We start from the raw sequence: 14,043 nt of genomic DNA, 5'->3' as shown, positions 1-14,043 counted from the left end.
ATCAGGGCAAAGGTCACTTTCATGGTGAGTCTGAATGAAGATTTAGAGTTACCTTTGGATTTTTATTTGTTAATTTATCTACCTGTTTCTCTACTTTCACTGGGATAATTTCTGTGTGACTATTACATTGAGAAAGCATGCTTGAAAAGATGATGACAGTCCAGTAATCATGCACAGAGCAAAAAGAACTGAGCAAAGAAATCTGAGCTATGGACCAAGGAGAATAACACCAGATAGCACAATCATCTTTCATTACACACTTGGGCCCAAATTTGCAAAGTGGGCAGCAATTCCAGTTGCTTGCATTTCTATCACTTTGGACTGACCTAGATTTGAAAGAGGTAGGAGAGGGGAGGGAGGAGTGGAAATCCAGACTTTAGAGCAAATCTCTTGGGATCAAACTTTTGCATTTCCAGCTCAGAGCAATTTTGAATTGAGCAACATAAAGCTGATGCACTGAAGAACAAAGCCACCAGATAATTAAAGCTGCATCCTTTTAGCTGGTCTAGGAGTTGTTCTGCAACTTCGCTGCTTATGATACGAAAATAAATCCAAGGTCTGTACAAGAATAGATGACCCAACAGATTGTATCATTAAACTACATCAGCATTCAAGGCAACAACATGAGTGAAAATAAGTTGACTACCAATATTCATGTCACCTTTGTCTTCCCAGTTCAAATGATTTTTTTCTCATTAATCTGTATATGGTCATGTTTACTGGGAAAGCCTTCAACATGACACCAGAGCAAGGCTAAACTTCCTCCATAAGAAGATATCTTCCACTACAAGGCTCTTGTAAGATAAGTCCTGATGTCCTCAATTCAAAACCGTTTAAGATTAATCTAACTTATTGTGTACCACAATTCAGAAATGTCCTCAAAGTATGCTAAAACTTTAGACTTTCCACAAAAGATCCATAGCATAATCTGAATATCCAAGTGTTGGTACACTTCTCTTACAGCCTTGCTAAGTAGGAAATGGTTAGATCAGGAAACATAGCTGATGATGTCAGCCATTGCACACTTTCTGTAGAAACTATTGAGCAATTTACACAGTTAATGAGGAAAGCTCTTTAAAACATATATATTCTTTCTCACATGAAGAATAATCTACTTTTTGTCAAAACCCCTAAACTTTTAAAATTTGTTTTTCCCTTGCCCAAATCAAGGCAAAACTAAAACTAAAAGGAATAGGACTAAGGCTTACCCTTCTCTTCCCCTTCTCCAGCTACTGTCAAGATTTGGGATCTTCATATTCTACTGTATTTCTTTAAGAGAAAGGATAAAAGTAGCCCTAATGAGCAGCTCTGTAACTACAAACAGCAAGAATTTCAATTTGGAAAGAAGGCTTTCAGAGGTTCTTATATATAACAGCAATTTAAAAACATATACTGTAAAATGATGAAAGCTACCTTGACAGGGGTGCTTTTAAATCTGCAAGATTTATGGAAATATAAAATAAATATTTAGCATGCTGATTATACATGCAAGAAGGACTCAAATGCATGCTATTAGCAACATCTCCCCTCCCCCTAATGCTTCTGTCTTCAATGCAGAGAAACACATCTCACGATTGTATACATTTCGTTATTCCTTTGTGTTTGAAGATGCTCAAATGGATCATTATTTAAGAAAAAATACATGAAAATCTGGAATATTAATTGTGAGACATAGAACAATTCAAATGGATTTGAAAGCCTATTCTTATCACCTACTACACTGTGTTGTATGTGACAATTTCAAATGCTAAATAACACTGGAGATGAGAGAACGAATGTTGTCTGTGAATAGGTTACAGAGTTATTTGAAGGCTGCCCTATTGTTCTGCTGCCCTAATCCAAAACACACCTGCAAGGGCTTCCTTCCTTTTTCAATTCACACATACAGTTCAGGGGGATGGACAGATGGGAAGAAGGAAGTAAAATGAAGGGCAGGGAGGGAAGATGAGAATAAAGGAAGAACTTTGTTCTTTTCCCATCATACAAAAAGAATTAAAGTGAAATGAGTGCTGTAATATCAGTGGGGGAGGAGAGACAAATTTAAGAGATTAAGTGCATAAATGGAAAGGAATTTAGCCACATGCCATTACAGTCAATAATAGAGTGTTGTGTGTGTTTTTTTTTTGTTCCTCCCCCAAACAAATATCACAAATAGAACCAAACAGTAAGGGATAATTTGGGATGGTAGTTCTGAAGTCCTCTATTCAATGTCAAGAGAATGCATGAACAGTGATGCATGCTATCTGGCTGAGAAAAGGGAATTCTAAAGTAGGCTTCGTTCTTCATGGCCAGACAATTTCTTTTTTGTGTTCTGCCAGAACTCTAATTGTAAAGGCCTTTTCAATCGCACCAATCAGCCATGTCTTTCAAGTTGGCTCCCCCCATTCTATTATTCAGCTGACAAGCTGTTATAAAAAGAGAGATTTTTTTCTACATAGGCAGAAGCTATACGAAGATAAGTGACGCCAGCCACATTTAAATTTTAAAACTAGATTCTTTCATAAAATTGTAGGATGCTGTCATTCACTTCGTATTTCATCAAGTGGAAATTGGCAACACTTTCTCTCCTTAAACAATAATGAAAGGAGATAAGCTAGTGAAATACCTCTGAGTAGGAGTACATACAGTGTTGTAGGAAAACGACAGACTTTAGCCAGCCCAGAATAAAGAGATTGTAGAATACTTCATGCTGCATTAAAAAAGAAATGACCACTCCGTTTGACAGAACTAGATAACACATCATTTTGTGATTAATAAAAAGCTACAGTTTCTGAGATTGAAACTGTAGTCAAATAATAGCACATACTTAGGAAAACAAACTAACAAAAAACAAACAACAAGCACATAGAAGAAAAGGAGTGCTGTAATATGTTTATTTTAGTTGGGTGCAGTCATACCTTTTAATGTTACAAAAAGGTGACAATTTCTGAACTCAGATCCTACTCTTATCCTGAATTATTAAATGGAATTTGTTTGCAGTGGTCTTATTTGCAATAGAGCCAAAAAGCGAGCATAAACTGTCAATTCAGTTTGTAATTGTGCATGCAGTATTCTCCCATACAGTATCTCTGGATTATGGACTGTGCAGAGAGGTCTGTGAGTCTGAGCTCCCAGAATGGACTCTTTTCAGTGACGTGCTGCAGTAGAACAAGAGGCAGCAGGCAGAAACATACTTGTCATAATATGCAAACCAAAGGATTAGGGAGAGTTGAGTAGTTAAGAGGAAAAGAAAAGTCTCAAAAACACCATAATGCACGTGGGCTTCTCCAAAAGTAGTGCCTCTTACTAATTCCCATGGAAACTACAACTGGTACAAGGAACACAATAACACTATTTGATAGAACAAATTCTTAGCTACAGAACACATTTTTCTCTGTATAGTCAACACCATTAGCTATGCATTTTTGCCAGAGATGAACAAGAGCCTGCATGCCACGCTTGTAAAAATCTGCACCAGATGAGGTGATCCAGTGACTGCTGCCACTGCTGAAATGCACCATCCACAGCCTCACTGTGCTCACATCCACTGTTTGGTCTCTATGAATATTCAACAAGTGTTAACAACTTTCAATGGATGCCACTTTTTCTGCATGGAGAAATTCGATTCCACATCTTGGCTTCATACAGATTTCTATGTTACACATTATTTTGCCAGACTGCTCCAGACTGTCTATCACATGGCAAAAAAAGTAATGGAATGTTGATAGGAAAGTCTAACTTTTACTTCCATACCACCAACATCTACCTGTGGCATTGTGGGCCAACACAATAAAATACAAGATATTACTTTTGGAGCAGTTCTTGTATAACAGAGACCAAGTTCTCAAGGAGCAACTGATAAAGACCATACAGTAAGAAAAAAAAAATTATTTGGACAAATGCCCTCAGTGTTTTCTTCTGTTTCTTTAATAAATAACTGAATCATGCACAGTTTCAAGGTCCTTAAGGTTTCAGTACCTCAAATAAATAGCTCAGCTACAACATTCTCCAATCTTAATGCAGCAAACATTTTTAATTATGGTATGCAATAGCAGGAGTATGCCATCTCAAAGAAGAAAGACAAAACTAAAGCAGACAAATCCCTTAAAAGTATAAATGAACACTGCAAAAGGATTGCATTCTTGCATTTCCAGTGGTAGCTTGCTGAATGATGTTAAAGACAAAATAAATGATTCATCCAAGACTGTAAAGTAGGTCAGTGGAGACTCAAGAGCATAGGTTTCCTAGTGTGTCCTTTAGCCATTAGACATTAATTCTTTGACAAAGCTATCGCTAAGCAATTAGCCATTATAGTCTTACTTGCTGCTTGTTATTAAATATTGGTTTCTAGTGTCTTCCTTCATTTTATCCAAGCAGAATATACGTCTATCCCATAAGCTGTTATCAAACTAGACAGAAATAGAAAATTGTATTCTATGGGTAAAGAACTCCATTCAGATACATTACAAATTTAGAAAACAGCCAGGCATGATTGATTGACTGGTTATTCATTTGAGCCTATTAGGAAATGAAGCATCACTTTATCAGCATGCTCTCATTTCAAGAGTGTTATGGCTGTTACAGGACTTCATGGCTCTATTCTGCTTCTCAGCCTTTACCAAAGGCATGTTTACATGGTTTCTAGTTAACTTCACATACAGTTTTTGCACTGATAGAACAGCTGTCTCTCCCCTCCACGAGTGAAGAATCCAGGTACCTGTTTGGACTTGTGGATTTCATTAAATGGAGAAGCACCAAAACAATTAATTGATTCAGCCCTTAAGTCTCTCCCAGCCATTCTGAGACTAGAGACTCATCTGACAGGATGCAAAGTAACAAAACCCAACAGCTCATATACAACAAAAAGACTACCTGTTTTATTTACTTATTTATTTATTGCCAATTCCACTCTGCACTGCAGTATCAACTTCATGCCTGCCACGTTCTTTGGAGTTTTCAAGACAGCAAAGAATTTCTCCTTGTATGTCTAGCTTTGTGTACATGTGATGGTTTGAAATTCAGCATGTGCTGCACCACATAATGAAAAATCTTTAAGGGAATTACTGAAATAGAAAGATATTGCAATAGATTGAATCTTATCACTGAAACAGTTTGGATATGCAAGATATGTCAACTGACAGATGACGAACACAAAAAAAGTCATACTTGTGAATAAAAAGCTACTGGTGAGAGGGAGGAGAATCTGTTACATAAAAATATACCAGAAATCAGAATACAGATATCAAAAGATGGAAAATACTTAATATTCACTTTATACTTCATTAAACTTTAATTTCTCTGATTGTTGCTTTCTATGATCAACTCGCATACACAAAGCAAGGAAGCAAGGTAAGGTACAGCACTGTCACATTTTCTGACACTTGTCCTATTCTATACTTTTTTCTAAAGGCTCTAAGGAAGGATTCTCAGCATTTCTGTAGCCTAGATCCTCAGTGCAGCTTCACAATATGTTCATATTAAGTGGAAATCATTGGAGCCAAATGAACACATTACAGAGCCATAGAAACACGTGGTACCTCCATGTTAAAAAATTCATACCTCATCTAAGAGTCTTCCTTCATGACTTGGAAAACCTTGGCTGCAGTAGCTTCCAGACCAGCAGTTTCCAGGAAGTCATTTGTTAATGGAGAGAGAGGAATTCATTGTGGTAGATGGGAAAACAAATATGACAGTTTTTTAACTGGAATGCTGTCAAACTGAAAGGGAGGGATGTTATAGCTGGGAAAGGACAAGAAAGCTTGAAAGAATAAGATAGGAGCCATCCATCAACAACAGATATGGGATAATCTATCCACTGTGGAAGCAATCAGTATAATTTGTTGTCTGAATGATAGGGAAATATTTCCCCAGATGCATTTAATCATGTAGATATTTTTTCTGTTCATAAAAATATTAAATTCTTTCTGGAATCCTTCCTATGTCCAGCTATTGGCTTTAGCAATGACTTTCATAAGTAAATCATGATTTGTGTGAAAAGATTTCTGTTAAATGGTTGTGAATGCCACTGGGTAACCTTTGCTTATACTTGGGGGGAAAAAAAAAGAAACGAGTGAAAGGTCAAGATCTGCCTTTTTGCATTTATTTTGTATACATTAGAGTGTTTCCTCATCCATTACCTCTGACAGAGATTTTATGCTCTTTTTTTGACAGGCAAATCGATATTTTCATACAATCTCAACTGAATTAGATTCACATGACAGCCTTCTTAATGCTGACTAACAAGCATGCTAACCATACTAATTCATTTCAAGAAAGTGCATGTGACTGTTTTGCAGCCCAGTAGCATTAAGACAGAGCCACATATAGCATTATTTGCTATGTTTTGGGCTCATTTTCTTCTTCACGGCTTATAAATGCTGTGCCTGCTGTCAAACCCTGGCATTGTAGTATTTGGTTTTCTCTACAGTGAGAAACTGAATGTCATTTGAAAGTTGTATATTTCAATTAGCACTATTCTAGACACTACCAGGCAAGTTAAAACTGCACAAAGCAGTTATAACCAAATTGTATTTTTTCCTGAATAGAGACCAAGTTTCAGCTTTTCAAGAATGTTGTACTCTACCTAAAAAAAACTAGCAGAATGTTGAATCTGTCCAATTCCCCTACCCAACCCCAGACTGTACTTTCTGGTTATACTTTTTCTTAGGATTAATGCAGCTATCTTTGACTACACACAGAGCTAAAAACTGTTTATAAACATGAAAAGGGAACCAATGGAAGCCTTTCCCATTTAGGTCATGGCTGCAGAGTTAAGCCAATGCTATGAACTTCTGAAAATCCCAACCTCAGAATAGCACAGGGAATGTTTTGATGAATATCCACAGTAATAACAGTATCTGATCAAAGCAAACAAATAATACTTAATGAAACAATTACATCACACATGAGAAACAGCTGTGGCTGCAAATACTGTATGGTTACTTGAGCAATAAGGAAGACTTAAAAGCTTTAGGCAGAAGATGTTCAGCATGTCATTTCTTCCCTTTTCTATAGGATGACTTGAATACAGTAAATATGAGATTTCTCAGTAGACCTTGTATATTTCTGGTTTGAAATGGCATTTAAAAAAAAACAAACAAACAACAAAAAAAAAAACATTAATCTGTATTACACCAGCTTGAATTTGGTAACCTACTGTTGATTCTTTATGCACATGTCTACATAATTGTATGTACAGTGAATGTTATGGTTATGAAAGCTTTCAATCAATTTATTTTCATTCAATAAAATCCTGATCTAAACATATGGACGTATATAAACACTATGAAAAGAAAAAATTCACAGCAATATGAATCTGTACCAAAATTCATTGAAGGCAGTGAAGGGACTGTTTGCAAGAATTTTATCCTGAGGCAGAGCAGCCTGAAGCACAGAGCCAGCACCAGGACTCACACAGTAACCAGAAAATTCCCAGTCAGATTAGGACTTGGCTTCCAAGTCTGAATCACTACACGTGAATGTATTAAGTAATGAGAGCCAACAGGTCATCTTCCCACCGTGTATATCTGAGAGAGCTAGGATAGGCTTTAAACATACACCAAAGGGAAAGAAGTACACAACTGACACCCAGGAATCCACAGATAGCTGCAGAGCCTGCCTAAAAAATGTTTTTATTTTTAAGGCATGTTAGTATATGCTGAGAGGAGTTTTTGTATCTCAGGTTTTGACTTGTGAAAACTTTGAAGTTGAAACATTTTGTTAAAGAAAAGAGATTAAATCACCCCCCCCCCCCAAAGAAAAAAAAAAAAAAAGAAAAACCTTCAGATCAAATACCATCTCCTTCTACCACCAACTGAGAAATACAGCATGAGTATCTAAGCTGCTTTAGCTATCTTCTCCACAGTACTGATAACCTTGATTAATACGCCTTTAGGTTACACTTCGAAGGTGACTACATCAAATACATATTCTTACATATTCTCTATATTTTATCTCTGGACCATCTGGAGTTGTATTATACAGAATACAACAGTGTAAAAATGACAATAACATTCTACGTTGCTTGGGCCAGGGTATACTGAAGGACTATAATGTGAAAAAGTTTTCAAAAATTAAATCAATTTACTGCTAAAGTAGGTATTGTATTTGACTTGGCAAGAGTTTCCAATTGAAAGGGTTGTAAAAAAAACAAATATAGTTTTCAGTAAAGTATGTTGATATACCAAAGGCAGGAAAATAACCTCAGTTCAGTTGAAACAAGTGTTTTGATTTGTTGAACCAGACAGACATATGTCATGTGTTTGACTTCAGCCTGCCAATTTACAGTGACAAGATGCTCTATGGAAACTGCTGGTAGGATGCTTCACGTCCATGACCTCTTCTGCAGATTGACCTTGGCTGGTTTGTATTTCCTATGACACACCACACAATTGTTCTCTTGGGGCTCATCAGCGATAGCACAGCATCTCTTGAGCAAGTTGGAAATACAGAAATAGCTAGGCTACGGATGTCAGCCTTCCTCAGCAAGGTAGAATGAGGAGCTGAATTCTGTATGCATAGGAGAGGTTCATAAAAGAAAAAGAATAGGAAGTATAATAGGAGGATCTTAAATTTCATCACTTCAGATGGAAAAAAAGAAAAAAGTTTGACTGAACTTGTAAGTTTCACTTTGTCCTCTTTTTCTCTTTTATGCAAGAAAAGAAGGAAAAATTCAACAACCCTTTTCTCCCAGGAAATGTTAAGTCATCATAAATGCACTGCTATTTCAAGGTTAGGCTTTCTCAGGCTTTGTAGAAGAAAAAGAAAAGGAAATATTTTTCTAATACTTCACGAAAGAATTGCATGCTTTGGACTTGGTGTTATAAGAATGTCCAAGATTTTCTTAATGCACTGAAGGTAAATCCCCAGCTGGAGGGTATGAAATTATAAAATGTACAATTCTCTTGTGTTTCTTTGATTTCTCACTGGGAACTTTTCAATCAATAAACAAACAAAAAAAAAAAACCAACAAAACAAGAGTAATTCTATTATTTACCTCCAATGAGGTTCACACGTGCAAGTCCTAATAGTGGTGATCAAACTCTCTATACCAAACAGCCTGGTTTCGTGCATTTCACTCCAATTTATTTAAAACGTTGACTTACAGACACACTGGTTTTCTTGTTACTCTAATTAGCTTTCTGTCATCATTTCTTTTTTGGCCATGAGACATTCTGAAAGATATTGAATGATTTGAAAAGAAAAATTGGAATCTTCATCTAAATAATTCTTGTCAGTGTCCTTTTTTCATAGTTTAACACCAGAAGTTACCTAATCGTCACACTGCTGCTCTCACACCTCAACAGGTGTTAGTTTTTATGACTACCTTCATAATTCAGTTTTTCCAAGAGAAACTTTCTTTTTTCAGATGTGAAAGGCACCATTTTAAAAGCAATAAATCTGTTTCAACATCGCAAAATACAAGGTTTTCCATTTGTGTCAGGGTAATAACAGATATGAATACAGACTGGGAGAACTCCTTAAGAGTAGCCCTGCTGAGAAGGACTGGTAGATGAAAAACTGAACATCAACCAGCAGTGTGCTCTTGCAGTTTGGATGGCCAATGGTGTCCTGGGCTCCATCAGAAGAGGGGTGACCACCAGGGCCTCTCTACCCCACCCTCATGAGGCCCCATTTGGAGTACTGTGTCTCTAGGACCCCCCAGTACAGAAAAGAAGGCTGGAGCACCTCCCTTACAAAGAGAGGCTGAGGGAGCTGGGGTTGTTCAGCCTGTAGAAGAAAAGACTGAGGGGTGACCTCATTGCAGCCTCCCAGTATTTAAAAGGGATTATAAAAAGAAGGGGAATCAACTTTTTATTTGGGTAGATAGTGATGGGACAAGGGGGAATGGTTTTAAATTCAAGGAAGGAAGGTTAAGATTGAATGTCAGGGGGAAGTTCTTTATAGAGAGAGTGGTGAGGTGCTGGCACAGGCTGTCCAGAGAGGCTATGGATGCTCCGCCCCTGGAGGTGTTTAAGACCAGATGGAGCTCTGGGCAGCCTGGTCTGGTACCAGGTCTGGAGTTGGTGGCCCTGCCTATGGAAGGGGAGCTGAAACTTGATGATCTTTGGGAACCCTTCCAACCCAAGCAGTCTATGATTCTGGTAAGCTATGATGCTCTTCAGCTGCTGTATTCAGTCTCCTGACAGTTGTCATGATTTTTCTGCTTATGATGGTCATTTCTAGATTGAATGATGATGATTATTTCTAGAGCAATACTGTGAAGAATACAGGCAAATGTATGACACCCAGCTCAAGTCAGAGCTACTCCAAGTAAGGTGAAAATGAAAACTCAGAGATCATTCTATTCCAAGTGAAACAAGGGTCATTTCCTTCCCAAATTTGAGAATGAATACTACATGATAGAGGATAAGTACAGTGTTGGTTAAATACTTGTAGTGCAACAAATGGGAAGCATGTCCCTGCACAACAGCAAATGATGTACAGATATCCAAAAACAGGGAGAAATGATTTAGACAACTCTCAGGTAACTAAGATATTTTCAAAAGTAAACTACAGACGAAAACAAGCTTAAAGCATAGTAAACCACAATATGCAATTACCAATAATGAATGATGAGCTTTCTAGTAGATGCCAGCATAAAAAGCATTTTTCAGTGCTGCCTTACTCTGATACTTGAACTCCTCTGATCAATTAACAAAGACATTCAACTTACTTAACTGGCACAGAACTCTTTAGGTTGAAAAGTTGGTTGAGTGAGAAGCAGTTTACTAAATTTAACAGAGTCAGCTGATCCTTCAGAAAGATATGTCATAGCTGAAGGGAGCAGCAAGAGCTTGCAACTGCAAAAAGAGAGCAAAACAAGATGACACCATTTGGTAGCCACAAACGTGAGATAAAATAACTGATTATCTAGGTAAAAAAAATGCAGAATAGATCTAATCTTTCAGGGTTTCAGTAAGGTATTTGATATGCAAAATTAGTTCAAAGGAGAAGTAGCAGAGAGCTGTCAGGCAGACAGCAAACATGCAAGCGAGAAGTCATCAAGGGTTGCAATTCAGCTGCCTGGGCTATTTCATAAGCACAAATAGGGAGGGTAAGGGAGCATTTGCATTTCACAGCTGCACACACAGCTCTATGGGTTTTTCTTATAAAAGTGGTTGTTTACCTGACTTCAGGCATGTCCCCAGGTGACATGGGAAGAGCTGCTCAAAAAAAACGTCCCAAAACCAGCAGGATGTTCAGCACTTCTCTTGGCCAGGAGTGTTTCCCCATCTGCTACAGGAGGTAGGGGTAAATCCACATGTTCAGGGAGTCCCTGAGAGGGCCTAGTTGTCTTCAAATATGAATGCTGAAAAAAGGGCTGAGCTAGCTTGCAGGTTTGTTTTTGTTTACGTTTTATTATTGTTGTGTTGTAAGATGTCTATGCACTCTGAAATATCTTGATAAACTGATTTGAATAAAACAAAATTACCTAAATGCATTTGAAGTACATTACTATATCTATTCTATTTATATAGATAGATAAAATATGCCATACATGTCTGTTTTGTAGTAGGTGTCTCATGGTAAGAACGTAACTGTAGTACCTTGTCAAAGAGGGACTTGAATGCAACTGAGGAATAGATGTAGATAAGGATTTAGGTGACATGGATTAAAGGCTAGTTCTTTAACTTGAGTTGAGCCACCAAAGCTCTAATAGAACAGCCTAAAGAATTTAGCCTTCTGGTTTTCAAAAGGAGAGACTGCAACATGAAGCCACAATGTAGTCACAGGGACAAAAAGAAGCTCTGTTGTGGGACTTGGCCACAGAGTGGAGTCATGAGTCTGACTGTGCTGTTGGCAAAAAGGTGAAAGGCCTGGAGGAAAGGATGAACAGAAGAAATATTTTAAAAGCTTTCCTATATATACCAAGAGCTGATACTGAAACAAGCTGCTCCGTCTCCTAAGACAAGTAAAGCTAGACACTGACTGTCGGCCCAACACAATTTTACAGGGTCATAATATTATAAGATACAATAAGATAGAAGCTTTAGTTACAGGTTGTTTTGTTGTTTTGTTTTGTTTTTTCCAGCTGTACTTCAAATGCCAGCCCTACCATGGACTGTTCCATCATCCAGCATAGTACAGGATTTTATACTGAGTTAGTTTCTATTGGCTTCTAATGTAAACCACTGGGATACAAAATAAAAACAAACAAACAAAAAAAATTTTCACTCTATTGTTGAATGGGTTAAGATTAGATTTTATGTAAATATAAGTGAAAGTTCTCAGTCATGGCTAACAGCATTATTTCTAAGTTATTTCTAGAAATTCAGGGATGTTTTGAATTCTAATCTGGAAAAAGAACTATCATGCGGAATAGTGTAACTCAGAATTTAAGTTCCTTGTGCAATATTAAAGCCATCACCAATTTTTTTAGGTGAAGGTCTATCTTTAAATGCAGTAAAAATCATTTTTAACTAGACAAGTATCATACATATTCAAAAGCCTCAATTTGAACATTACATGTAATTGATGTTACAGAAATCTGTTTCCATTGGCATGACATCAAAGATTGTCAGGTTGGGAAATCAAGAGGATGAGCTTTATACTTGCCAACTTACGCTGTTTAACTACGTTGAAAATTTGTCTTAACGAATCCCAACAACACCACTCCTTCCCCCATCCCCATCATGATCTCTAGAAAGATAAGTAAAGGTTTCTGGCTCACGTCTCTACTACCTAAGAGCAGGTAGCTATGCTAAAGATTTTTTCATTGCTTATAATCCTGTTTCTTACACTTTGTTTAGACACAACAATTAAGCCAAAATATTATGGGAAGAGGCATATTGCTAGTTGAAATAGTTGCATTATCTTCAACCCTCTTCCAAGGGTAGAAAATTAGGGGAAGTTACAGATCCTTATCTAAGAACTTCAGCTTCATAACACTCCACATCACTATATCGTGTGGGTATTTCTGATGAACTTAGTGACAGAACAGCACTGCTAAAGTAAGAAAACCTCAGAGAAACTGAACATAGCTGGCTGTAAGTCCCTATGGTTTCTATATTTTATCTGGGCTCCATAGTCCGCAACTATAACCCAGTTGGAAGGAACAAATAGTGTTAATAAATAGGAACAAATAGTGGCTTTCTTGCCACTATTAAACACTATTTACAGAAGTGACAGAAGCGTTCATATCTGGTACCCAGTTCTACAGCTCACTTCCAAAAAGAATCTAATCATGGTGCCTCTTCATGGCCTATAGGTTAGTGGGAGATGGCAAGGCTTCCTTTCCATCACAAGTCACAGACTTAGAATAAACTGTCCCATCCCTTTTCCCAGCATGAGCCAACTCAGCCCAGGCTCTCACTTGCACTCAAGAAATGGACAGTTTTCTCTGACCCAGCCCCTGCCCACAGAGGAAGAAGACAGGTATGCTTCATAACAGCAAGGACTTTGGCCCCCCAGAGGAAATGTGTAGTCACTTGGCCTTGGAACACCAGGCTGCTAAGCAGAATGAACAGTGGCAGGCAAATAATTTAATACAGATTATTTCAACCACTAAACTGAGAGGTTATATATAAGCTTTGAAAACAACACTGATTTTTCTACACACCAAGTAAAATTGATGTAAGAGACCTAGCTATATTTAGATTTGTGTTAAATAATGAATTCTATAATTAAAGAATACTTGCTTGTCGTAACATTTGAAATACTTCTTTTAAGCATCTCCCAAAAAGTCAAGACAAACAGAAACTTCTTGAAACCCACATGCAGTCAGTCTTTGCCTTTTGTATTATCTGAAAGTGAATCTTTCAACATCAAGAGTTGCAGGATATAGTCCCTCAGATTATATAATAGTACATTTCTGAAGATTCAGATCTACCTAAAGGAATTCCTACAACTGCTACCTACATTGTGCAACCAAACCTCCAAACCTAAATACAGCACAGTAGCAACACAAGACAGAAACATCATTGAGCAGGATCACGACATCTTAAACCTATCATGGAGTTAAACAGATCTCCAGTACCAATCTACTACAACTGCCTTGTCTAACAACAATTTAAATTAACTTTAATTTTCACAAAACCAACTAAAAACTTCAGGCAGTCTGAA

This window comes from Lagopus leucura, unplaced genomic scaffold (assembly GCF_019238085.1).
Source record: "Lagopus leucura isolate 7727_CA_CO unplaced genomic scaffold, USGS_WTPT01 Super-Scaffold_100157, whole genome shotgun sequence".
In the NCBI taxonomy this organism is placed as follows: Eukaryota; Metazoa; Chordata; class Aves; order Galliformes; family Phasianidae; genus Lagopus; species Lagopus leucura.
Note: the sequence above shows the minus strand (reverse complement) of the source record.